Source organism: Chlorocebus sabaeus, chromosome 21 (assembly GCF_047675955.1).
Source record: "Chlorocebus sabaeus isolate Y175 chromosome 21, mChlSab1.0.hap1, whole genome shotgun sequence".
NCBI lineage: Eukaryota > Metazoa > Chordata > Mammalia > Primates > Cercopithecidae > Chlorocebus > Chlorocebus sabaeus.
This window is the reverse complement of record NC_132924.1, coordinates 68,408,815-68,436,692: the sequence shown is the minus strand read 5'-3', so window position 1 is coordinate 68,436,692 and position 27,878 is coordinate 68,408,815. Positions and strand designations below refer to the sequence as shown.

General features: G+C 35.0%; 1 long non-coding RNA gene across 1 annotated transcript in view; it reads left to right on the top strand.

The window, feature by feature from the left end:
• Positions 1-292: 292 nt before the first annotated feature.
• The window catches only part of LOC119626182 (uncharacterized), a 52,225-nt gene continuing 24,639 nt past the window's right edge, over positions 293-27,878 (top strand). Inside the window, exons 1-2 of the long non-coding RNA XR_005242341.2 lie at positions 293-423; positions 18,316-18,422. This is a non-coding gene — a long non-coding RNA (uncharacterized lncRNA). The remainder of the gene's footprint in view (positions 424-18,315; positions 18,423-27,878) is intronic.

Sequence of the window (27,878 nt, the reverse complement as noted above, 5' to 3'; positions counted from 1 at the left end):
AACCAGATGATGAATAATCCAAATGCAACATAATTGTGCATTTAAACTAGGACAAGGTTTAATTCCTTTAATATGTTTATATCTTTTTTTTTTTTTTCTTTTACTACGTTTTTCCTGTCCTCCATGACAGTGCTAGGACATAAATTGAAGACATGGGGCGGAGGGGCAGTAATCAAAACCAAACAAAATAACCCTCTTGTTATTTAGTAATCCCTCCTTCTGTGGTATTCTAGGAATTCAGATAACTCATTAACAGCTATCTTTTATTTACAGTGCCTCAAGCAAGAGGAGTACTTTCTTTTTAAATGTTTATGGTAGAAGAACATCAAGTATAGTTGTCAACAGACTTCTTAACATTACTGGTTGTGCCTTGCCTCCAAAGCATGGATTTAATACCTCCAATATTGTAATCTAAATTTCCTGGTAAGAATTTTGTTGTTTCATTACTTGCTTAGGTAAAACAAAGTCTTGGTACTTTTTAATGGCTCTGACACCTTATTTCTGATAAGACAAATATGCTTTAATTTCTTCGCTTGTCTTCATTTGGTTTTAGCTTGCAAATAATTCCATGACGTAAACATGCATGATTAATACTAAACACCATGAGAATATCAAATAGTGTTTGTTACAGTAGTAGGAGTGGGAGCAGGAGGAGTAATAGCGTCAGTGACTAACATTTACTTTCAAATTCCGGATTTTGTTCTATCTACTCCATATGTATCATCTAATTCTGAGTAAATGCCCATTTTAAAGATGAAATAACAGAAATTTTAAAACCTTATGTGTCAGGCCTCTGAGCCCAAGCCAAGCCATTGCATCCCCTGTGACTTGCACGTATATATATATATATACACACACACACACACACACACACACACACACACACACACACACACGCCCAGATGGCCTGAAGTAACTGAAGAATCACAAAAGAAGTGCAAATGCCCTGCCTCACCTTAACTGATTACATTTCACCACAAAAGAAGTGGAAATGGCCAGTCTTTGCCTTAAGGGATGACACTATCTTGTGAAATTCCTTTTCCTGGCTCATCCTGGCTCAGAAAGCTCCCCCACTGAGCACCTTGTGACCCCCCACTCCTGCCGGTCAGAGAACAACCCCCCTTTGACTGTAATTTTCCTTTACCTACCCAAATCCTATAAAACGGCCCCACCCTTATCTCCCTTTGCTGACTCCCTTTTCAGACTCAGCCTGCCTGCACCCAGGTGAAATAAACAGCCATGTTGCCCACACAAAGCCTGTTTGGTGGTCTCTTCGCACAGACGCGCATGACATTATGTAATTTGCCCAATGTCACCTAGCAAGTAAGTGACAAAGTCACATTGGATATTAATACTTTTACCCATTAAGATATATAAACTATTTTTTTCTTATTAAGTTTATAATTTAGTTAAGATAATTATTTCCTTTATTGAAAAAAGAACAGTCTCTTGAAAACTGTTTTTGAATATTTTATATTTAGTTGTTTATTCATAGGCCCTGGCCCTCATTAGATCATGACTATGATGCAAAAAATCATCTTTTTTTTTTTTTTTTTTTTTCTTGCCTATGACAATTTTGTAGCACTACACAGGAGGGGAGTTTAACTCTGCTTTCCTGTCATCCAAAATGTCAGCTTCTACTTCTTTTGCCACCTCCTAATGGAGCTGGAACTCAGCAGGGCTTGCTTGATAATGGAGCATTCTACAATGAATGCATCACACACTGCCTGGCCCCAGAGTGGGCTGCCTTTACATAGTGCTACTACTGCTGCTTCTACTTCAGAATACTGTGCTGTTGTTGTCTGCTTTGTCAGGTTCATGGAGAAAGACCATACATCATGCATGGGAGTCAGATTTTCCTTGGGAAGTCATTAATTACAGCCAGGAATACTGTAAGTATCTGACTTGAGGTGAGGAGGAATATACTCTATCTAAATCCAATGGGAGGCTGAGTTTACACGATGACGTATGGAGAGTTCTGGATCTCTGCCAATAATGGAGTGCACCAGCATAATTAGTGAGAAACAAATAGACCAGGAGTGACAATAGGAGTGAGCAGTAATACCAAGATTCAATATTTAATGAGAGGTGGCAATACAACAAATCAATTCTGCTTAAGACTATTTTCCAAAGAGATTACTGAGTGTTCTTTCCATGAAGTGTGGTGTGATGCTTAATTGACCCTCTACGGGTTATCTGATTCAATTAGAGTTTGGTTTTCTATTGAAAAATAGCCCAAAGCTCTCACCTTCAATACAAAACACTCTCCACCTTCAGTCAGGTAGTTTCAGGTAATAGATGATAATGGGATAGACAGAAGCAAAGTCTCAAAAAATTCTGGATCAAAGGTTTATGTTCACAACAGAACCTGGTAATACGGGTTCATTTTTGAATGCAGAGTAAGAAGTTGTGGTTGAAGTTTATCAACTAGAGGGTCCATAAAAACATATACGCTATAAAAGTTGATTTTCATCCAAGAAACAGAAATATATACATCACATCATTTCCTGAACATTAGGAATCTATTTTTGAAAATTCATAGGTTCTGCATGAAAATACTAACTGGGGGCCTATATTAGTTTCATGTGGCTGCTGTAACAAATTACCACAAACCGGGTGGCTTAAAACAACAGAAATTTATTCTCCCACAGTTCTGCAGGCCAGAAATCTGAAATCAGTATCGCTGGACCCAAAACAAGGTGTTAGCGTCATTGCACTCTCTGGAGGCTCTACGGGATAATCCATTTATTGTCTTTTCCAGTTTCTGGTTGCTATCAGCATTCCTTGGCTTGTGACCATATAATCCAACCTCTGTCTCCCTGTGCAGAGTGTTCTCCTCCCTATCCATGTCTAATTTACCTCTGCCTCACTTTTATAAAGATACATGTAATTGCCTTTAGGGTCCACTCAGATAATTCAGAATAATCTCCTCATCTCCAGACTATTAACTTAATCATATCTACAAAGACCTTTTTTCCAAATAGTGAAACATTTAAAAGTTACAGAAATTTGGATTTATTATAGTATCTAGAGAATATTATTCAGCCTAACACAGAATGTATTTTCTGTTAAGTTGGAAAAATGATAATGGGCTACATGTTAACCCAAGACTCTCAGGCGATACCATGTAACTGAAACATGGTAAAACACTTTTGCGTAAGAAGTATACTACCATGTAAATATATAAAATACATACTTAAAATGCTACTTCCTGACCATTACCTGATGAATATGGATATTAAAATAGAGTTGCATTGTTTGTGTTTGTGTGTTTATACTCTACTAGGAGAGTATAAACGAGGAATATATTCTGTGGGGCATGCTTAAAATGAGAATGTTGTTTTCTGAGAATTGCCTATAGATGGGACATAATGACCCATATAATAAATGGATCATGGGAGAGAAACAGTTTCTCCTTAGAGAAAAAGAATGAACAGATGACCAATGTGACAAGATTGTAGGTTTTACAACCACCAAGATGTATTTGTGAGTCTTTAAATCATTAAGAAAAAAAATAAATAAATAAAGTCCAACATTGGGAGAGTCAATCCTAAAATGGATCTTCCTTTCACTCAATCCAAATAACACTTCTCACTTTTGTGTGTGTATGTATGTGTGTGTGTGTGTGTGTGTGTGTTGTGCTGTGCTTTGATTCGGTTTGTTTTTTACTCTAGGACTCTAACAATTTTGACTTTCTGATTCTGGAAGATACATTATCCAAAATACATCTAAAATTTTTAAATTTACTTCATTTCTACTACTACCACTCTGGTCTAAGCTATCAACTTTTGCCTCAATTGCTCTAATAGTCTTTTAACCAGTCTTCTTTATTCCACTCTTGCTTCTCTGCAATTCATTTCCCACACAGTGATCATTTAAACATGTAAGTCAGATTATTTCAGTTTACCAGCTGCAAGCCCTCTAATTTTGGGATCTAATCCAAATTTGTACTGTGATGCTGGTTGATGTGCCCCCAGCTTGCCTCATCTCCTACCACTCCTTCCCACTCTCACTAGCCACATTAGCCTGTTCATCATTAACTGTGCTGAGCTTATCCCCACTTTCAGAGCTTGCTGTATCCTGAGCTGGAAGGTAATTAATTCCCCCAGAAAATACACCACTGTTGGGAATCATGCAAGTCTCAGCTGATCTTGAGACAGCCCTGTCATGTCGGTCCAATCTAAAGCAGACTCTGAACCCCAGTCACTTGTGAATGCCTTACTCTGCTTTATTTTTTTTCAGGGAATCATCATCCTAAGAATTGATCTTATTTATTCACTTGCTTATAGTTGGTAAGCACCACAAAAGACTTACTGCTCTGTTTATAGGGATGAGAATAGTTTCACTTGCAAATTTGCTTTTAAGAAGAGAATTCTTTATGTCCTGGTTTTAAACACCAACTCATCAGTCTGTTTATACTGCTGGACTAAGGCATTTCTTAAGGACAAAACTTAGGCATGAGGCCACACTGCAAGTTGATATGTGGTTTCTTTAGCATATCAAATCCTAAGATGTGTCAATATTGAGAGTCTGCTGAAATTGGACCAGAGATTTAACTGGTACATCAAAAATGGGTTTTAGGATGCCCAAATATTTATCTTTTTTTGGAGTCCGTTGTGTGAGATCTAGGATGTCTCAGGAGGATGTCATGACAATCCTCTTGTGTTTACCCAAGTATGCAGTGTAAACAACAAATGAATCATTTTCTGAGTTGCCATGACATTTAAGGAACGTTGAGAAGTGCTGCACAGACACGACTAAATCCTTGCTGTGCCCTTCATAAATACCTATGCTTTTCCTGGTACAGAAGACATGCTCCAGTGCTCTCCTGACCCTTGCCTCAGTCCATTCGTGTTGCTGAAACAGAATATCATGGACCAGATAGCTTATAAACAATATAAACAACAGAAATACATTTCTCACTTTTCTAAGTCTAAGATCAAAGAGCCAGCAGGTCTGGTGTCTGGTGAGGGTTTGTTTCCTGGTTTATTGTTGGTGCCTTCTTACGTAGTCCCTCACATGAAGTCAGCTTGCAAACAAGCTGAGGGATCTTATCACATTTATGAGGGCTCTGTCTTCATGACCCAAATACTTCCCAAAGGCCCCACCTACAAATATCATCTCCTTAGTGGATAGGATTTTTACGTATCAATTTGGAGAAGACACACACTTTCAGACCACAGCATTCCTCGAAGTCCTGGACTTTGGGTAAACTAAATAGAAGTTGTCATCATGTTTAACAAAAATTGCAATAATGGTACAGTGTCTGCTACAATTTATATAGTCTTTGAATATTGTTGTTGGCATTAATAGTGAATTTTTATAAATAAAAATAAATAAATTTATTGGTTTGAGGTTGACGAAACCAAACAGAAGAGTCAGTAAATTCCATTTGATAAAGGAAAACATACAGGAAATTTTAAAACAAGCAAAACAAAAATATAAGCAAAAACAAAAACAAAACACAGTTTAAAACAAATTATAAGTGGCATTTATTTTTTCTGTATGTCATTCCAGAAACATATATATTAGTGACACAGATTCTTTTAGGTTGCCCAGGATGTTAAAGGTACCTTATCCTTTTTGTTCTAAGTATCAATTAGGTTGAAACACAATTTCACATCTTAGCTCCCATCAACATGCCTTGGGTTTAGTAAGGGGCTTGAACTTTGTGCTTGATCATATGTGGTCCCTATTTATTGCTTCTCAGCAAACTCTTCATCTCCCTCAAATCTTTCTACCTATGGCTGTTTCTGTCTTTCCTCTCATGTCACCCAAATCAGTCCCTCTTCCACCCATCTATTTGAGTAGGAGACTTCTACTAAAGATTGAGGAGTAAGGGAAACACAGTTGATGTACAAGAAATAGTGCTGCATCAAGGAACAGCACATAATTTAAATTGGTACATTATACAGCCTTCTTTAATATAAAGGTGAGGTCAGTTCCACAACTGAAAAAAATATTCTTTTCACTTCTGGGGCCATCTCTGAATTCACATCTCAGACACATGTATATTTCTTCATAGAAAATTACAAATTGCACATTTCTTTACATTTTCTTTAGCATTATTTTTATTACTTTTTTTCTTTTCTTTTTTTTTTTTTTTTTGAGATGGAGTTTCACTCTTGTTGCCCAGGCTGGAAATGCTATGGCGCGATTTGGGCTCACGGCAACCTCTGCCTCCTGGGTTCAAGAGATTCTCCTGCCTTAGCCTCTCGAGTAGCTGGGACTACAGGCATGCACCACCATGCCTAGCTAATTTTGTATTTTTAGTAGAGACCAAGCTTCTCTATGTTGGTCAGGCTGGTCTCAAACTCCCGACCTCAGGTGATCTGCCCACCTTGGCCTCCCAAAGTGCTGGGATTCAGGCATGAGCCACCGTGCCAGGCATCCTCTTTGCGCTTTCATTTTCAGCTAGCTTCTCTAGTCTAGGCACTTACATAAAACTGTTTTTTTCACAAATTGAAGACCCATCAAGGTAATCCTCCAATCAATTCTTAAAAATTAAACTTTTTCTGCCCTCTAAGATTTGTAATTATTTAATATATTTGATAGCAGATCTTGTAAAAGTTGTAATGCTACATGAGTCTTCATAACATAAAAAAGGTGTTTTTTTTTTTTTTCATTATCCTAAATTAGTAGGAAAAAGGATTAGGTCTGAATTTAGTAACCAGATTCTAGTTAACATTTAAAACCTAGAGGCCCTGTTTATACATTGGCAGAAAACAAGGCCAACAAACAGAGCCCAGTGTGACTGCTCTGGAATAGTTTCTTCTTTCCCATTGAGATGAGACACAAGAAAACTCTATAGCAACTGGAATCAAGAACCAAATTGGGAGGTAAGATAAATACACTTTGGTTCAGCCAACAGTTGAATTGATAAATGTCCACTTCAAGCCAAGCTGTTTTTAAGAGCATACATTCCTTATAACAATATCTGGGTGGTGGGAGGAGGAGTTTGCAGTGAGTCGAGTTCTTGCCACTGCACTCCAGCCTGGGTGACAGAACAAAGCTCTGTCTCAAAAAAAAAAAAAAAAAAAAAAATAGTGTTACACAGAGGTGAATCCTAGTCTTAAAGGGGATTGGCCTGGAATACTTAAGAATACAAATATCAAATGAGTAGGGCCTTTAAAAAAATATGGGAATTTATAGGGTAGTTTTCGAAGTGGAGGAAACCATATCCTTAAATGCCTTTCCTTTTCCGTTCTTGAGTTTCTCAATGGTAGAGATACTCAATCCTCCATGCCTTATATTTCACACGTTAGTCTATTGACCTCAACTGGGAATGTTAGAGAGGTTAGACACAAGTTTAACATTGGGTACACGACTTATATATCAGTAAATAGACCAATTCTGTGGTTCTCTGACTTAAATTTCACTTAGTACATTTCAAAAATAAATATTAATTCACTATAGCTACTAAGTTTTGTAATTTGGGTAAGTGAAAAGTTAAAAAACAAAAAAACAAAATAACCTCTACATATAATCATTTCACAAAAGAAAGGGTATTTTAACACCAGAAAGAGTAAAAAAGCTTCTTAGACAAATAATGAAAAAGTCCTTAAAGAAAATAAATGTAGCTTTGTAAAAACTTTTAAATATTATGTTCTAGTTTTCATTTGGCCCAGACCCAAGGGGAATTATTCACAGACTGACTCCAAAGTACAAGCAAGTGATTGGGTATATTGGAATAGCTCTTTTTGTTTTTTCTTTCTGTCACCACTTTTCTCACTATAATTACCTGGAAGAAACTTGCATCTTCAAGCACATAGGTTCACATAGCTTCTGAGTCTCCTTCTGGTTTTCATTTGTTTATAACTTTAAACCACTACTGACTTTAAAGTGTTCAGCATAAAACTCAATTTGTGCTTTTATTCATTTACAACAGATGGGGTCAGAGTGAAAAGAGGGGCAGCTTATAGCTTCCCTTTTTTGTAGCCCCCTTTATTAAAATCACTTGCATCATTTTTATAAGGTTCACACTTTTCTCTAAGACGTAATGTTTATAAAGGATACTTTATTTAGAAGTGTTTAGTAAGTAGTAAACCTGGACCCTGAAAGTCTCTATAAAAAAGTTATGGCCAAACTGACCTTCATCTAAATCACAATACAGAAATCTAATAATTTTTCAAACATGCAGAAGCCTTAAGCAGAACGAAATTCCAATAACACATGCTACAACTGATGACAATGAATGCAGCCAATTGCTTACCAAGAGCTATTGCTTACCAGGGTGAGAAACAAGATGAAAAAAGACTTATTACTCTTTTTGACTGAAAAGACATTGTCAGTCAGTCTGCCAACGGACTGGTACTTAAAATTCGTTTTAGACTTACAACTACGGGGATATTAGTAACCGTTACTGATAACACACACACACACACACACACACCCTTTATATATTTCTAATTCCAATTTTAATTTGAAAGGGATATGCAAGAAGCAGGCCATGAAAGTGAAGGGCAAAACATGATAGGCATAAAACAAATTAATGAGTAATTTTAATAAAGAAAAATGTGTTGAAAGAAGGAAATTGCTAGAAAGGGAAGCACACCTCCATCTTCCAGAATATGCCATTTCTTTCTTAGCATGTATGTCACTGGACCATGTAAAATTCCTGTCAACTATCCTCATACGTTGCAGTTTAGCTTACAATATACAGGATAGACTATGGTAATAAATTGTGTTGGTCTGATAAGGTAATATGTGAGCTGGATCGCTGAGTATGTTTTTATAGTGACAAGTATATAAAAAGTACTTTTAAAAATCACTTAGCAATGATGAAGTTCTTTTCACCATTTATATAAAAATGCAAAATGTATTTTCTATTTTATACAGAAAAGGACAAGCAGATACAAAATTCCATGTGCATCACCAGTTATGCCCCATAGAAAATATTATTTGCATGACTAAAAATAAGTGTAACATTAAGTGGCATTTGGTAGAAGATAAACTAACTTTAAGAAAATCACAGTCTTTCAACAAAGAGTGGTTTGAGATATTTTATGTATTTAAAATTATAAAATAATAAATAATTAAGACTTCAGTTTTGACTCAATTTGATTGATATTATTTCTCTTAAATGTTCTTTTTGTTTAATACAAAGGATTTATATTCTCAGATATAATGAAAGATAAGGGGAATGATTTTAATGATTATAATAGTGTTTTACATTTATGTAAAAGAAAAATATCACTGACTCTAGTATAGAAAAAATTGAGAAAAACTGAATTTATTTTTAAAAAAAAACAAATTTCTATTATTACTGATAGTAAATATACATTGTAGAAAATAAATGAAGCAACAAAATTAATATTTTCCCAATTTAAATCATAACTAGTATATTGAATTTTGGATCTTTTTATGTGTAAGTATTTATATTTTTTTTCTTTTTCTGATCTTATCTTACATTCTCTTGTGACCTGTTTTTTTTTTTTTTCCCACCAGCATCTATTTTCATTTCTCTGTTTCTGTAAAATTGTAACTTTTAAATACATAATTTACATTTAAATTATCTGAATGGACTCCAAAATGTTCAAATCAGTGGCTAGTTCCAGACAAAATATTGTTTCTGCTTTTTACTTTTTTTTTTTTTATTTTTTTTAGACAGAGTCTCCCTCTATGGCCCAGGCTGGAGTGCAGTGGCACGATCTCGGCTCACTGCAAGCTCTGCCTCCCGGGTTCACGCCTTTCTCCTGCCTCAGCCTCCCGAGTAGCTGGGACTACAGGCGCCCGCCACCACGCCCAGCTAAATTTTTTTTTTTTTTATTTTCAGTAGAGATAGGGTTTCACCGTGTTAACCAGGATGGTCTCTATCTCCTGACCTCGTGATCCGCCCACCTCAGCCTCCCAAAGTGCTGGGATTACAGGCGTGAGCCAACAAGCCCGGCTGTTTCTGCTTTTAATGTTTCTTAATCTTCTTTCCTCTTTATTAGACATTTCTTAAACCTCTTAATTTAGGATGTTTTTCTACTGTCTCTTAAAAATGTTTTATCGGTGAGAACTTCTAACATTTATACAATAGAATAGGATGATTTCCTGTGTACTCATCAGCTAATTTCAACATATGTTAACTCAAGTCAATCCTTTATCCCCAAAGACATACTTCCTGTCCCTGCATAAAGCAAAACTAAATTATTTGCAGTAAATCCTAGTCTTAATATTATCATATCATTTTCCTCTTTTTTTTTTTTTTTTTTTTTTTTTTTTTTTTTTTTTTTTGAGATGGAGTTTTGCTCTTGTTGCCCAGGCTGGAGTGCAATGGTGCAATCTTGGCTTACCACAACTTCCGCCTCCTGGGTTCAAGCAATCCTCCTTCCTCAGCCTCCTGAGTAGCTAGGATTACAGGCATGAGCTGCCATACCCAGCTAATTTTGTATTTTTAGTAGAGACGACGTTTCTCCATGTTGGTCAGGCTGGTCTCAAACTCCTGACCTCAGGTGATCCGCCCGCCTTGGCCTCCCAAAGTTCAGGGATTACAGGCTTGAGCCACCATGCCTGGTCTCATATCACTTTATCTGTAAAACTACAGTTATATATCTGTAAGACAGGTGCTCTTTCAGGGAATAGAATGATGGTCACTAGAGGCTGGGACAGGTAGTGCAGGGGTTTGAGGGATGAAGGCATATGGTTAGTGGAAACAAAATGGACTTAGAAGGAATAAGAAATAATGTTTGGTATCACAGTAGGATAACTATAGTTAAAAATAATGTATGTATATTTCAAAATAACTAAAACGGTGGAATTAGAATGTTCCTAACACAAAGAAATGGCAAATGCTTGAGGTGATCAATACCTGAATTATCTTGATTTGATCTACACCTTGTATGCTAATATCAAATTTTCACATGTATGCCATAAATATATACAATTATTTAGTCATAAAAATGAAAATTAAGGCCGGGCGCGGTGGCTCAAGCCTGTAATCCCAGCACTTTGGGAGGCCGAGACGGGCGGATCACGAGGTCAGGAGATCGAGACCATCCTGGCTAACACGGTGAAACCCCGTCTCTACTGAAAAATACAAAAAAACTAGCCGGGCGAGGTGGTGGGCGCCTGTAGTCCCAGCTACTCGGGAGGCTGAGGCAGGAGAATGGCGTGAACCTGGGAGGCGGAGCTTGCAGTGAGCCGGGATCGCGCCACTCACTCCAGCCAGGGCCACAGAGCCAGACTCCGTCTCAAAAAAAAAAAAAAAAAAAAAGAAAGAAAATTAAAAAAATTATAAACAAAAAAGCAAAAAAGTGCTCTTTTAAAAATATAACATAACATCAATATACATACTATGTATATGTAAACATGTAGATATGGGTTTTTTAAGTATCTAAAAAGACATGTACGGCCGGGCGCGGTGCTCACGCCTGTAATCCCAGCACTTTGGGAGGCCGAGGCGGGCGGATCACAAGGTCAGGAGATCAAGACCACGGTGAAACCCCGTCTCTACTAAAAATACAAAAAATTAGCCGGGCGTGGTGGCGGGCGCCTGTAGTCCCAGCTACTTGGGAGGCTGAGGCAGGAGAATGGCAGGAACCCGGGAGGCGGAGCTTGCAGTGAACCGAGATCGCGCCACTGCACTCCAGCCAGGGGAACAGAGCGAGACTCCATCTCAAAAAAAAAAAAAAAAAAAAAAAAAAAGACATGTACATATACACACACATTTCCTGTACATGTGTTTGCATATGTAATTACATGTGTCAGAATTAAAGTATTAATATAATGAATCACATGTAGTAGACTAAAAAATCTATTGAAAACAGTCTATTAATATTTTTAAAATTGTTTTTTTCCTTGTGTTGTATGTATAGGGGTGTACAGTCAAATTATTGTATTTTAAAGGCATTTGGAATAATTTCACTATGTGTGTTTTTATCATCAATTCAATATATAGTTTAATTTGCTTCACTTTGTTTCAGGTTTTAGGAATTACTATTTTTTCCCCACTTAAAATATTTTTTAGAATTATGCAAAACATTTTCATGGATATAGAATACAAATCTACAAAACACAGTATAGTCGGAGAAGGCCAACTCTTATTTCTTTCCCTCTAAGCCTTGTCTCTCCTTTTCCTATATGTATCTGTGTGTGTGTGTGTGTGTGTGTGTGTATATATATATATATATATATTTTTTTTTTTTTTTGAAATGGAATCTCGCTCTGTCACCCAAACTGGTATGCAGTAGCCGATCTCGCCTCACTGCAACCTCTGCTTCCCGGGCTCAAGCGATTCTCCTGCCTCAGCCTCCCGAGTAGCTGGGATTACAGGCGCACGCCAACACACCCAGCTAATTTTTGTTTTTTTAGTACAGACGGTGTTTCACCACGTTGACCAGACTTGTTTCGAAATCCTGACCTCAGGCGATCCACCTGTCTCGGCCTCCCAAAGTGCTGAGATTACAGGTGTGAGCCATCATGCCCGGTCGTTATCTCTATATTTTCTAAATTTAAAATTACTTTCCAGCTTTTAACATACCGATATACATATGCATATATTAACCTAGTCAATACATGTTGCCGATATCCTAACATTTTGCTATTTATACATAATATTCTGCTTATGTTGTCTCTTTCTTAGATAAATGGTCACATATTATACCCACTTTTCTTGAACTTGCTTTCTATATCTAACAATATATATTAGAGAAAACTTAGTAGTTTGTTGAGGTATTCCATTTGTCATTTTAGTATTATCTGGATTTCTATTGTGTTACTATACTGTGTTTATTCAACCAACTGCAGTATCATACTTATGTACATTTGTTTTTTTCCCAGTTTTTACAATTCAGATATTGCAGCATAAATGGCATTGTACATATTGTTCTCTTTTTCATATTTTTGTCAGTATATCTTTGGGATATGTTCTTCAAAGTGGGATTGCTGGGTCACAAGACAAAAGCATAAATGTTGCTAGACTTTATTAAATTTCCCTTCATAGTGGTTTTGGACATTTTGCATTTTTGTCATCAATGTATGAGACTGTTTTGTTCATCCTTACTCACAGAGGACATTGTCAATCTTCTGGATTTTAGCCAATTCAATATTTGAGAAATTGGATCGCAGAGTATTTTAATTTGCAGTTTTCATATTATGAACAAAGCAGAACATTTTTTCATATTTTAAAGGTATTTATATTTTCATTCTTTTTGAGCTATCTGTATATTTTGCCTATTTTCTACAGTGTTAAGGCTTTTCTTTATTTTTAGAAGATATTAATATGTTTCACATACTAACTTCTTTTGTTGTGTGCGTTACATAGTTCCAGTTTCTCATTTGCCTTTTACACTGAATTTTTTTGCATTTACAAATTTTTATATGAACAAATTTATCAATATTGTCTACTGTTTTGTCTATAAATTGTCATAGTTTGAACAATTTTCTCCATTCTAGATGTACAGTGAAATTAACCTTTGTTTTTACCTAGCACTGGTATATAGTTTTTTCATTTTAGATTTTTAATCCATTTAAAATTTATTCTGGCATAATAGGTAAGACTGGAACAAAATTTGTTTATGTTTTCTTACGTGGCTATTTCATCACAAGATCTTAATTATTAAAAACTAGTATATTTTACTCACTGACTTGAAGTCTTACGTTTGTCTTATACCAAATTTATATTCACAATTTGGGCTATTTCTGGAATATCTATTATAAGGTACCAGTTTTAGTCATATGAACTTGTTGAAATTAATGAAGCAGCTGTCCAGAAGAATGTCCTGCCTCTTGGGTTTGTCTGCTTGATTCCTTTTGAGGTATTTCACTTTATTTTTCATTTTGCTAGAAGTTAAATTTAAAAGCTTTATACAATCAAATGAAGCATTTTTGACTAGAATAAAAACTGATGAAATTATATCCTTCATAGTACATCATAGCAGAATTTATGCAATATCAGTTTGATCCACCATTAATTGTACTATAATTTGTCACTAAACAAGTTAACATTGATGATCCCTCTGTCATACATTTTTCCTTGAAATTTGTAGAAATAAAATTTAGAATACATCAAAATTTAATCAGTTAATTTTAATTAAACTTAATTTATTTATAATTTTAAAATAAAATTTATCAATGATTTAATATAGATTGCTATATTTTATAAAAATAGTACTCAAACTATAAGATAAAACATTGAAAATAGGTTATGGCAGCTAGAATTATAGTTGCCTAATTTTTAAAAAATTATCTCTAGTTTTCTGTTTTCCTCTATGTTTATTTTTATAATTATATTAATACTTAATATCATTATTAAGGTAAAGGTCTAAACTTGCCTTAATAATGATACAAGTATTAATACTTATTATATCAAATCATATCAAACCATCATGTAATCAGTAGATATTTTAATGACAAATGAATGATTTAAACAATTTTATTTTTACTTGACAAATGAATGATTTAAACAATTTTTCTTTTTATTTGTTCCCTTATTCTAGGCAGACAAAGCGAATTGCAAAAAAATAAAATCACATTCAACAAAAATATGTGAACAAGTTTTTAAACTGATAATTGTAAACTATGAGTTTCAAAAATATTTTTGTATTCAGTTTTACTAGAATAATTGAGTATATATTGTACTTGTTTTGATAAATAATTTTTAAACTTTTTTTTCACTTTTTAATGAGAGCATGGATATTTCCCCTCTAATTATTTTGTGCATGCATAGGTAAATATGACTTGTTTCTAAAATCATCCAAGATGCAGCCTTAATTGTTTTCCCTTTTTTATTTTCAGAAATGTCAGTAGTTACTAACATTCTTCATATTTCAAATAAATAAATAGATGGGAATACAAGGAATTCTAACATAGTTGTATCACTTAATTATCTAAATCCCTTTTGTATTGTATGTGGAAACTGTATTGTGATCATTTACCAAACATTACTTTTAATGATTTATTAACTGACAACCGTATTTGACCATCTTTCAATTTTGTTGAAAGCAAATATTGGAAAGCACTTGAATTGTAAAAGCATTTGTTATCCAATCAGCAAAGTCATGCACACTTTCAATTTTGGGGAAGTCTAAAAATTGACATGACCAAGATCTGTCAAATGTCTTAGTTTTCGTACACATGTTAGAAGTTAAAGGATGCTTCTTAGGCAACAGTAAATTTAATTGTTTTTTGTTTAGTAATACAAAGTAAGTGAGAATGAATGATGGCAGGGAGTTGGTCAGAAAGTGTGGGAACTGACAGAACATCTTTATAGCAAGTGTCTTCTCAGGCAAATAGATTTTAGCAAATAGTATCTATGAAAGTGAGAATATGATCTGGAAAGTGACTGCCTAAAAAGTGTCCATGTCAGCTTCTCCCTTGCTAAGTATGTATTCCAGGGTACACATGTCTCTCAGTTTGAAGAACACTGTCCATAGGTTCCCACAAAGTCATGTAGAATGCCTTTCAAAAGGAAAGAAATGTTGATAGAGGAGATGCTGATAAGTTTCAATAAAATAATTCAGGAACAAGCCCTTCAAATTTGTTTAGATTATCGTGGGTTTTAAAAAATATATATTCTGGGAGCCTGTGTTGTCTCTTTCCTTAGAAGACTCTAAAAATAGTCAACTGGAATCTGCTTCTCCTTTGCATTAATCAGCTTATGTTAATCAGCTCAGTTAGAACCTCTGCCTATTCGCAAGGACAGAGGGCTTTCTGTATCCTGAGTTCTTGCCTTAGTGTACTGGAAAAATCGGATCACACATGAGCTTGAAGAATGAGTGCAAAGTTCTGTTGAGTGGAAGTAGCTCTCAGTAGTTCTCACTGAGTTGAATGGGGAGGACAGCAGGGAATGGAGTGGGAAGTTAGAATTGAGCTGCCAGATTCTCCTTCTGCCTTGACGTCCTCATCATTCCTCTATGGATGGCCTTCCAGGATCTGACAATGGGTTCTGCCAGGGTGTTCCTCTAGACATCTAGCCGCTTGTGTCTGTGCCCACTAGGATCTCGGGGGTTTTATAGGTTATGTGGGCGTGGTAGGCCAGGGTGGTCTTAGAAAAGCAACATTTGGGCATGAAAACAAAAGTGCTTGTCCTCACGTAGGTCAGTGGGCACAGACTCAAGGGTGGAGTTTTGGCCAGGGAACCACCCTTCTCGATGCAGCACTTCTCTGCCCATCTGCAGTATCATGTGATATATACTTATACACAGTTAGACATTATATTTAATATACTATTTAACATATAGTGCCTAAGGAAAGCACATAAACAATTCCACCTATTATTTGGTATGGTTTTTGGCAAGAGGAATTGTAGCCTTCTCTGTAAACAATTACTATTATTACCAACTTATATTACTTAAAAGGTAATCAGGAAAGCATTGGTAGTGAAATGACAAATGTTGTATAGGATGAGATACGGTAAATCGGACAGAGATGACAAAATGAATGGAAAATGGCATGGAGGCTAAGCATGATAATAATGTATCTTATTCAATTATAGAATTTAATGATATTTTGATTTAAGGTTAGATACAATCCAAATCTCTCAAATTTTAGATTATTAGCAAATGTAAACTATTTTTTATTTTTCCCCCCAAAACTGAATTAAGTTACTTATAGTGTATTAAATGGGGCCATTTGTACATTCAATAGCTCTATTTAATCAGAAACATTCAAACTGTTTCCTTGAAAAAATATATGAATGTAAATAATAGTGGAAAATGAGCTTGGCAAGGTATCTTTGGAGCATGCCAAACCCCAGACATCTTAGAAATACTTGAAGATGTTATAATGATCAAAACATACTACCAGTTCACTGAACCTTGGCGAAATGTGTCAGGAAAGCAGACAAAATACCAAATATGTTGTCATACTTTCACTTAACCAAAGCCATCCTTTTTCATTTGAATTTTACTAAAGACTTATCCCATTTTTAGTTCAGCTCTGAGATGAATTAGTGTGATTAAACCAATGGCAGATTCCAATAAAACTTTTCATCAGTTGCTTATATTAATCTCTGAAATGGAATTGGGCCTGTATGCTTTGAAGACTTTCACGAAAGGACACAACATTTAATGAGTTGCCCAAACTTTATATTGAGGAATGAATTTCCTACTAGTGGTACATGGAAATTTTTGCATTAGAAAAATGTTAGTAAAAACACACACCATATGCTTCTGTTGCAGGAACTTTCAGAGCCTTATTATGTCTCATAATAGACAGAGAGCAGTACAAATTCTTACTTTTACATTGTACACTGTCTATTCTTCGTGTCAATGTGTACAAAATGAGTTCCTCTTCTACTGATCCAAGACTATTTTCTTCTTCCTTTTTTTACCTGAAGTCTACTATGTTATCATTCTTTTAGATGAATTGAAATTGAACGCATATTTTATGCACTACATGAAGTGCAGCATAGCTTATTTATATATGAATTATTTTGCTTCTAATAAGAGAACAATCCACAATCCATCCTATATTATATATTACATAAAGTGGGTTAACAAAGAGGAGATTCTAGAATGTATAAAAACTACTGGGTGAATGTTCTGTTTTTAGTTTGCTGCTTCCATTTGGATGCCTCTAAACTGAGCTAAGAGAAACTCTTTGATTTCATTCTGAGGAATTACTAAAAAATTTCTGACATTCAGGTGAGAGGGCAGAAGGAACCAAGAGGCATGTAAAGCTAGCGGCATGCAGCTCATTCTGATTTAGAAATATCCAAAAGCCCAGCCACAAGTGGAAAAACCACTGGAATGCCAAGAGTGCAAATGTTTTAAGAAGACAAGAATTCTAATTAGCCTGGATGGGAAACTCAGCATGATGTTCGATAGCTGGTTTGATGTTTAGAGTCATTACACTGAACTATGTCAGTAGGATTATACAATACTGTTGTGATAATACAAATGTTAAATAAACCACCTACCTCAGAAATTTCTAAACAGAACTTTACAGTTTTTGGAGCAAATAAAAAAAAAAAAATCATAGTATTTTTCTTTGTTAGATTTCCTAATGAATTTAGCAGTCTTTACACTTAGCAGGAAATCTGGACTGATCATTTGAGGCCTGTTTTCTTTATACATTTTGGAGTACGGGTTTGCTATTGGACACCTAATAAATCATGATCTAACATCTAAGAGAAACTTATTGCTATACTGTGAAATCAAGGGAAGAAAAAAAATAGAAAACAGTGTAAATACTTGTACTATCTTGCTATATTCTTTGACCTACAGCACAGTAATGAAACAAAAAGCAAAATTCTCTAGCAATGATATGTTAGTGCCCCAGTCTTACTATGTGGAGTTAGCAATCGTTTTGTGTTTGAAAATGTTAAGCCTTACCTTGTTTGTAGTTCACCAAGGAATACGACCATATGTGATGCTTTTTCTATTTCAGGCAATGCCCCCACTGCTGGATAGATTGCTGTTGACAGCTTTTGACCAGAGGGAGTCATTAGATTTTGCTGGCTAGCAAACAATTACAGCTTTGATATGAGCTACAAGGTAAAGATTAAAAGGAATACCAATGCCCCAAAATATGCTAGGCCTGTGTGGTCTCTAGTCCCTTCTTGTGCAAATGAAAAATTGTTTAGATGTAAAAACTAACAAAAGAAAACCAAAAATAGCCAAACTTTTTAGGATTCTAACAAAGGTCATCTGAATGGTGAAAGATCCCTTTAAGAATAGTAAAGACTTTATACCATTATAAAGAATTCAAAAGTTTCATTTAAAGATAACAAATATCTTTCAAATGATGCTATTAGTAAGGGAGGTTTAAAAATAATTTTCATATTTGGAAATGTGCTATTTTTATTTCTAGCAGTGTAGTCTTACGGGAGCAGTTATATCTTATATATTATGGTGCAATAGTGCATTTAAACTGACTAGGCATATGGGTCAATACATGCTGTCAAACAATAAGATAAAAAGATTGTTCATATTGTTTGGGCATTGCTGAGAATAAGCTAAATCCCTAGTTTGTTAGTTTGAAAACATTGCTTGGCATAGAAAAAGAGACAGGAACTATAGTAAATTTAGTATTTCATAGATCCTGATATTATAAGAAAAATGAACTTAAACATTTTTATAGGCAAGCATATCTTCCTTTGGCAGAAAGGAACCTTACACAGATTCTGAAGGGAATCTTACAGAGAAAAGATAAAAATACTAACTTTTTTTGTGTGTGGAGTGTTCTGTGCTCTGAGATTTTCAAAAATTGGAAGGAAATAGTGACCTATGAGTTCAATTTTAAGAAAGTAAAAGCTTTTGATGTCCTAAGACAAATGCAACCTTACAATCTTTTACTGTGGTAAAGTGAGATATATTACTCCTTATGAAAAGTCTATGGATTTGATAATTTGTCAAACTACTAACATATAACTTAATTTTTGTTTTGTTTTTAACTGCATGAATATTAGAATCATTTTTCCTCTGGGTATTTTCATCAGTATCTATAAGTATAAAGTAGAAACTGATGTATTAAACATAACATATTTAGGTTGACTGTAGTATGAAAACTGACATGGTTTGGATGTGTGTACCCTCAAAATCTCATGTCGAAACGTGACCTCCAGTGTTGGAGGTGGACCTGGTGGAAGGTGTTTGGATCATGAAAGTGGGATTCTCATAAATGACTTTGCCATCCTTGTGGTAACAAGTGAATTATCACTCTATCAGTTCATGCAAGAGCTAGTTGTTTAAGAGTCTGGCACCTGTTTCCCTGTTCTCTTGCTCTCTTTCTCTCTCTCTCACCATGTGACAGGTCTGCTTCCCCTTCCCCTTCTACCATGAGGAGAAGTTTCCTGAGGGCTCACCAGAAGCTGAGCAAATGCTGGTGTCATGTTAGTACAACCTGTGCAAGAATGAGCCAAATCTCTGACATTTAGAATTTACCCAGGCTCAGGTATTCATTATAACAATGTAACACATACTAACACAGTAGTTAAAAAAGCCTAGTTTTATCATGTTATGTTATTTTCAAATATAGGCATCTTGTATAAATACAAACCTCCCTTACTTAACAAATCCATAAACTAAATATTTTCCCTTGCATTGTCTCTAACAAGATTTCTGAAACAACTTTAGTCTATTTTAATGTGTTTGCTACCCTCTTCAGTTAAGACCAATAATCTGGCTTTTGGAAATGAAAATATGATTATCATACAACTGTCATGATGACAACAAAAAATATAGTCTTTTTTGGATTCCCTGGATCCAAAATTACTATTAAATAACCTGCATAGGTGAGAGAGATGACTTACTTTACAATAAATATGGAACGAAATAAGAATCACTTCCTATTCCATATCTGAAAGATTACCTTAATGGACACTCTTCCTCCAAATTTTGGGTTTATGAAAGGTCTGGCTGTCTGGCATGTAGAACTACAAGTAGACAACTGCATTCTCATTTGGCTTATTTTCCAAAGTACACCATTTTTTCCACTTTGCCTCTATGTCTATATCTGTTAATGAAGAATAACAATACTTAGCACAAGAGTTGTTACGAGACTCTTAAATTGCTTTGTGCACTGTCTGACGTATGGTAAGTGCTCAAAAACTTAGCTAATTTTATAACTGTAATTGTTTTTACCTACTTTTAGGGTACAGAGTCTTTGTCATATCATTAAAAGAGCAAATGAGTGATTTAAAAATCAATGAATCTTCTGTGGACAGCTTATGAAAAATATGTTGATTTAAAAATGTCTTAAATGATATTTATCTTCTTGGACATCACCTAATTGCAAGTCTTTCTCTTTTCTTTAAAAAATAAACACACACACACGAACGAAAAACAAAGCAAAACAAAAAGAAAAACAAAAAAATTACAAATCTCTGCTGGGCGCGGTGGCTCACTCCTGTAATCCCAGCACTTTGGGAGACCGAGTCTGGTGGATCACCTGAGGTCAGGAGTTCGAGACCAGCTTTGCCAACATGGTGAAACCCCATCTCTACTAAAAACACAAAAATTAGTCAGGCATGGTGGTGTATACCTGTAGTCTTAGCTACTCAGGAGTCTGAGGCAGGAGAATTGCTTGAACCCAGGAGGCAGAGGTTGCAGTGAGCTGAGATCAAGCCCCTGCATATTGCAGCAGGGCTGCAGAGCAAGACTCTGTCTCAAAAAAAAAAAAAAAAAATCATTAATATTCTTCAAAAGAATCAATAGAAGTTTGCAGTAGCTAATAGCCTATTCAATCTCTAATAGAATATGCACATTTTAAAAATTCTGATAAATGAATTAATATATATTTGAAAGAATCAAAATTAATTGAAACAACATAAAAAACACTCAAATTTTATAAATGAATGATTTTGAAAGAAGTAAACATTTTTATATTAAAAAATACTGAAAGAGAAAGTAAGCTATACATTACATTGTACTGCTGGATATATTTTGATCATTTATTGGTTTTGTATCTGTTTAGGGTGTTTACACATATCTCTCTATGTTGGTGACTTTGACTTTATTCTTCTACCCTTTACTTGAATCTTTTCCTTTTCAGTTTTCTTTGCCTCTCTACATTTGCCTAAGTGAGAAGGCTTATTGTCACCCTTCAAAACCCTCCTCTCCACCTTCTGTATGCAGTCTGACACAAAGATATGGGAGTGCTGGGAAGGAAAGAGCGCAGTCCCTTTAAATGTTATGGAAGGTGGGAAGAGAAGTGCTGGATAGAGAAAGGCAGGTCCTTGGCTAGGGTTCTACCCCCACGGACTTCCGTGAGGACAGGTATTTCCTGCCCAAATGTTGCATTTTCCAAGACCCTGCCACTCCCTCATCCTGGGTATATAAAAACTCGAGACCCTGGCATGCACAGAGGTGGCCAGATGTTGACAGAAGTGCATCAGTGGAAGAAGACACAAGTGGCTGGCTGTGGAGAGGGGCACACCAGGAGAGGAGCACACCAGGGAAGGAGCACACCAACAGATGCCAGAACTCAGGCAGGCCATTCATCAGTGGAATGACACAGAGTTCGGCTGGGGTGGTCGGAGAAGAGTCAGGCCAAGCCTGACTCCAGGGGAATAGCATCTCCCTTCTGGCTCCCGGATCTCCTGAGAGCTACTTCTACAACAAAACGTTGCACTCATTCTCTAAGCCAACATGTGATCCGATTCTGCCAGTACACTAAGAGAAGAAAGCCCTGTATATAGGAATCCCTCTGTCCTTGTGATAAGGGAGTCCAATTGAGCTGGTTAACACAAGCTGCCTATAGATGGCAACTAAGAGAGTACCCTGTTACACACCCACTGGGGCTTCAGGAGTTGTAAACATTCACCCCTAGACACTGCTGTGACTTCGGAGTCCCACAGTCTGCCATCTGTATACTCCCCTAAAGGTTTAAGCAGCAGGGCACTGAAGAAGCGAGCCACACACCCCCATCATATGCCCTGCAAGGGGGACAAGGAAACCTTTCCCATTTCAATGATTCCACTTCAAACAATATCTTAGATTGGTCCACGTTCTTCTGCTTACACTACCATCGTTTCTTTCCTGAAGAACAACAATCACCTTCGATTTAGTGTCTCTTAGAGTCTTCCTTTAGTCTTCCCATAATCTAATGCAATCTTAAAATGTAAACTTGTTTTCTGCATTTCCCTTCTTAAAATCATTTGACTAGTTTCCTATCGTGTGTGAATAAAATGAATATTCCTTGCTGTGGTGATCTTCTCTCAGGTCCATATCATCTTTCACTGTACTCAAGCCAAAGCGGCTTTTTTTTTTTTCTATTTCTAGAAATGTTCAAACTCTTACTTTTCTCAGAGCTTTAATATCTGTCCTTTCTTTGCCTCGAATGCTCTTTTCCCAATTGTGCCTCAGGAAATATCTATCTAAATAAAAAGTATGAGTTTTAAAAGTTAAAGTGTTAGAGAGAACTGTCCTAATTGAACAATGTAAGTTATGTTCTTTCTGTTACTCAGCTTTACAGACTCACTGTTATTTTGCCTGGTAGACTCAATGTACTTATTTTTTCTTAGGACCTATTTACTGTTTTTTTTTTTTTTTCTATTTGTTTGCCTATGAAATTGATCAAACAGAAAAGTATAGGCCATTAAGAAGTACACAATAGTGTTCCTACCACTGAGATTTAATCTTACATACACTGCCCAATTTTCTTAACTATGTTGCAATAAAAAGTTACCAACATCAGCATTTCTAGAGGGCATGTTTATTTTATCCTTTTTGGCAATGTATGGAGCTGTTATACTCTCCTAATCCTTGTTAACACTAGCAACACTCATGAGTAGTAAATGAAGTCTCCTAGTTTTAAATTGTTTACTGATTGCTGTTTTCTTAGGGAACTTTCTCCCTGTGTACTGCTTAAATATCCTTACTCTTCTTTTGTGACTTGCCTTCATAATATTTATCTATTTTATTCTTGAGTTGTACCACCCTCTCACACCACCATTATCAGCTTCTGGGAGATTTTTAGATGTTCAGCATCTTATCATTTGTTTATAATATATGTTGCAAATATTTGCTCCTAGTTTGTGTGTGTGTTTAATTCAATTTAATTTTGTTTTACAGTGTCTTTAGTTACACAGGAATAGTTCATTGTAGTGTAATACAATTATCATTTTTTAAATTATGACATTTAAACATTACAAAGAAGGATTGGGTCACACTTAGGGGTAGAAAGGAATGAAAAATTGCTTTTAGGACTTCCAAATCTGAAGTTCAAATATGAAGATACAGGACTATGGGTAATGTGAGGCTGCAACATAGGAAGGATCCATGGGACTGAGAGGAAGGAGAAGCTCAAGGAGGAAGAAAAGAGGTGCAAGCTGAGAGAATGTAGCAACCTGTGGAGTTCTAAGGCTGCAACTTTATTAGCGTTGCAGTAGTTTAGGGAAGGAGTATAAAAAGAGTATGAGGTGCGTATTGAGATCTAGGAGATAGTGCTAGAAGGACTAAGTGATGGTTTTTCAGGGCTAACCCAGAACTGGAGACAAGTTTGAGGAAAATGTTTTTAATATGAGCTCAAGGCCCCTAAATGAGTGAAGAGAACAAGGAAAATGGGCAGAGAAAAGTGTGCATGCAATATGAGTCCCAATAGATCATTCTGTGCTTGCTGTTTTCTCAAAACTGGATGATCAATGCCATGCACGCAGTAAATGTCTGGTGAGTATGACCTACATATGAATGAAGTCCTTGTCATGCCTCAGTTATTTTGCACACCATAGATCAGACATGCTTTCACTATAAGGATTCCCCATTCATGGCACAGTTCCACTCAGTTGTGAGAAAAGCCCTCAGTTCCCAACTTCTCCCTAGGGAGGAAGCTGGACTATGCATTAAACATTCCACCTTTTTCAGCTATTTGTTGAGGAACTGGTTTTCTTGTATCACTTGTCTAGGAGTACTGACAGAACGCAACATACACTAAACATCTCAGGGCTACTGTGAAAAAAGGCAGCGGTTTGACCTAGTATGTGGGCACTCACCACAAATCATCTCACTAACTCTGCCTACAGTAAGTGGATAAAGAAGAGCCTCAGCTCATAGCTTTTCACTGGAAAGAAAATAGTTGGACCACAAATCCAAGGTTCCAAATTTTTCAGGCGCTGCTCAAGAGTCTGACTTCTGTCTTGCTTTTCTCAGAGTGCTGACAGAACCAATCAGTCTAGAAGCCTAATGGTCACTGAAAATAAATATTATTTTTTTAAATTTCATTTTTGTTTAATTTGAATATTTTATTGTTAAAAATTCCATTTATATTGAAATACAGATAAAAATCAGTGCATACAGTTACAAAATACAGACAAAAAATTTCCCTTCCAATATCTCTAGCCTCTTACTCATGGGTTCTATTTCTTAATAGCAACTACTTTTTACTGTTTTATTTTTAGTCCTTCTGGATGTTTCTTTCATAAATTTAAATTATATGTTCATCCCTGTATTTTTGAATAATCTATGCTAAATAACGTCTAGTAGTTTTTATTTAAAAATTAAAAATTATTTTGCTTTTAACATTATGTCATCTCTGAAACTTCTCTTCATTGTTGAAAATATTTTTATTTTTATCTTTTTATAGATTATGTTTACTTTTTAATTGAAACATAATTGTACCTATTTATGGGGTTTAAACAAGCACAAAAGCAACCTCCATCAACTCTCTCCCCTGCCTCGTGAAGAGTGAGTGAGTGAAAAAACTTTATCTTCTGTCTTCTCCCTGGGGAGGTAAAGAGTTGGACAATGAACCCAATGATCTAATTCTCTGGTTTCTATATGAGAGAATGGCTTCTGTCTTTGATATCTTGGAGCAGTGTCAGGATCTGCTGTACTCTAGACACTTGAGGGTGGCTGGGAACTAAGGTAGCAGTATGGACTACCACAAAGGTTTGGGAGATCCACAGATAATCTGGCCAAACTGATTGAAGAAGGTCTTTTCCTGCACAAAGCAAATATGTGAAGACTGAGTGAAGTGATTTTTTTCTAATGTGTAGATCATACCAATGTACAAAGTAAAGGAAATGAAAAAACAAGAAAAAACAATCCAAATAAAGCAACAAGATGAAACTCCAGAAACCAACCCTAATAAAACAGATAAACATAAATTAACTGACAGAAAACATGCAATCACCATTATAAAATATTTAATGAGTTTAAGTGAACAATACAAGAAAAATAGAAGAAGTTCAACAAGCAGATAGAAAATTTTTAGAAGAACAAAACTCAAATCTTAAAGCTGAAGAATATATTAACTGAAATAAAAATGTAATAGAGAAGTTTCAGCAGCAGATTAGAGCAATCAGAAGAAATAATCAACAAACTAAAACGCAGGTCATTTGAAATTATACAGTGAGAGTTGCAAAAAGAAAAGAAATGAAAAATAGTGAAAAAAGTTTAAGGGGCTTAGGGGAAAACATTAAGCAGATCAATATAAGCATTATGGACATTTCAGAAAGACAAGAGAGAGAGGGAAAGAACCATAAAGTTTACTCAAAGACATAATGGCTGAAAACTTCCAAAATCTGGGGAAGAAACGGAAATCCAAATGCAGAAAGCCCAAAGAATTCTAAATAAGATGCACCAGAAAAGAAACAGAAAGAAAAACACACCAAGACACATTAAAATCAAATTGTCAAATTCAAAGAAAATTCCAAAATCAGAAAAAAACGCAACTTTCACATACAAATAATCTCTATAAGACAAACAGCAGATTTTTACTTTTCAGGCCAGTAGTTAGAAGTATGATATATTCAAAGTGCTGAAAGAAACAAAAAAGCCCTGACAACCAAGAATATTATACTCATTAAAACTATCTTTCAAAATTGAAGGGAACAAAGATTTTCCCAGGTAAACAAAATCTGAATAATTTTATTACCACTATATCTGTCTTACAAGGAGTACTAAAGGGATTTTTTTCAAGTTGAAATGAAAGGATGCTAAACCATAACATGATAGTATAAGCAACCATAAAACTAATTGGTAAGGGTAAATATATAGACATATAGAAAATACTGTAATAGCAGTGGATAAATAACTTTTTATTCTAGTAAAAAAGCTAAAAACAAAACATATTAAAAATGACTAAGTAAAAATATGTTAATAGATACACAATATAAATAAGTTGAAATTGTGACAAAAATAATATAAAGTCTGGGAAAGGGAGAAATAAATATGTAGAGCTTTTGTATGCAGTTGAAGTTAAGCTGTTATCAGCTTAAAATAACTTATATAACAATAAGAAATTTTATTTAAATCTCATTGTAACCACAAATAAAAAAATATATTTATATAAATCACACAACAACACAAAAGAGAAAGTAAATAAAGCATATAAAAAAATCTACTAAAGACAAAGGAACACCACACAAGTGGAAGAGTGACAGACCAAAAAACAAAACCTCATAGAAAACAATTAACAACATGGCAAGAGGAAAGTTTTTCTAATCAATAATTACTTTAAATGTAAATAGATTAAAGTACTCAAGCAAGAAGCACTGAAGGGTTTAATTAATCAGAAATAAATATGATCAATCCATATGCTATCTATAAGAAATTCACTTTATATTTAATGATACACAGTGACTGAAAGTGAAAAAACGGAAAAAAATACTCCATGCAAGTGGTTGCCAAAAGATAGCAGAAGTGGCTAGACTTAGATCAGGCAAAACACACTTTAAATACAAAACCTTCACAAGAGATAAAGAAGCACATTATATAAGGATACAAGAATAAAATTGTCTGAAAGATATAATTATATATATATATATATAATTGTGATGTTGCATATGTGTGTGTGTACGCAACATCAGAACATGTAAATATATACAGCAATCATTGACAGACTTGAAGGAATAAATTGACTGCAATATAATAATAGGAGACCAGAAACAGTCAACATGAACAAAAATACAGATTGATAGATCTACCAAACATATACAGAACACTCCACCCAACAGTAGCATATATATTGAGTAGAATATACATTCTTCTCAAGTGTACATAAAGCATTTCTCAGGGCAGATCACATTTTAGGTCACAAAAGAATCTTAACAAATTGAAGAAGATTGAAATCCTACCAATTATGTTTTCCAATCACAATGGAAGAAAACTAGAAATCAACAGAAGTAGGACAATTGGAAAACACACAAACATGTGAAAACTAAACACAATTTGAACCACCAATGAGTCAAATAAGTAATCAAAATGGAAAATGGAAAATATCTTGAGATAAATGAAAATAAGAACACAACATACAAAACTTACGGGATGCAGCAAAGGCTATGTGTACTAAGGAAAGTTTATAGTGATAAAGCACTAACATTCAAAAAGAAGAAAAATCACAAATAAACAAATTAAATTTAAACCTCAAATGATTGGGGGAAAAAAACAGCCTAAGTCCAAATTTAGCATAAAAAGGAAATAATAAAGATTAGAGCAAATATATAAAATAAAGAATAGAAAAATGATGGGATAAAATCAACAAAACTGAGTTTTTTTTTTTTTTTAAATGAA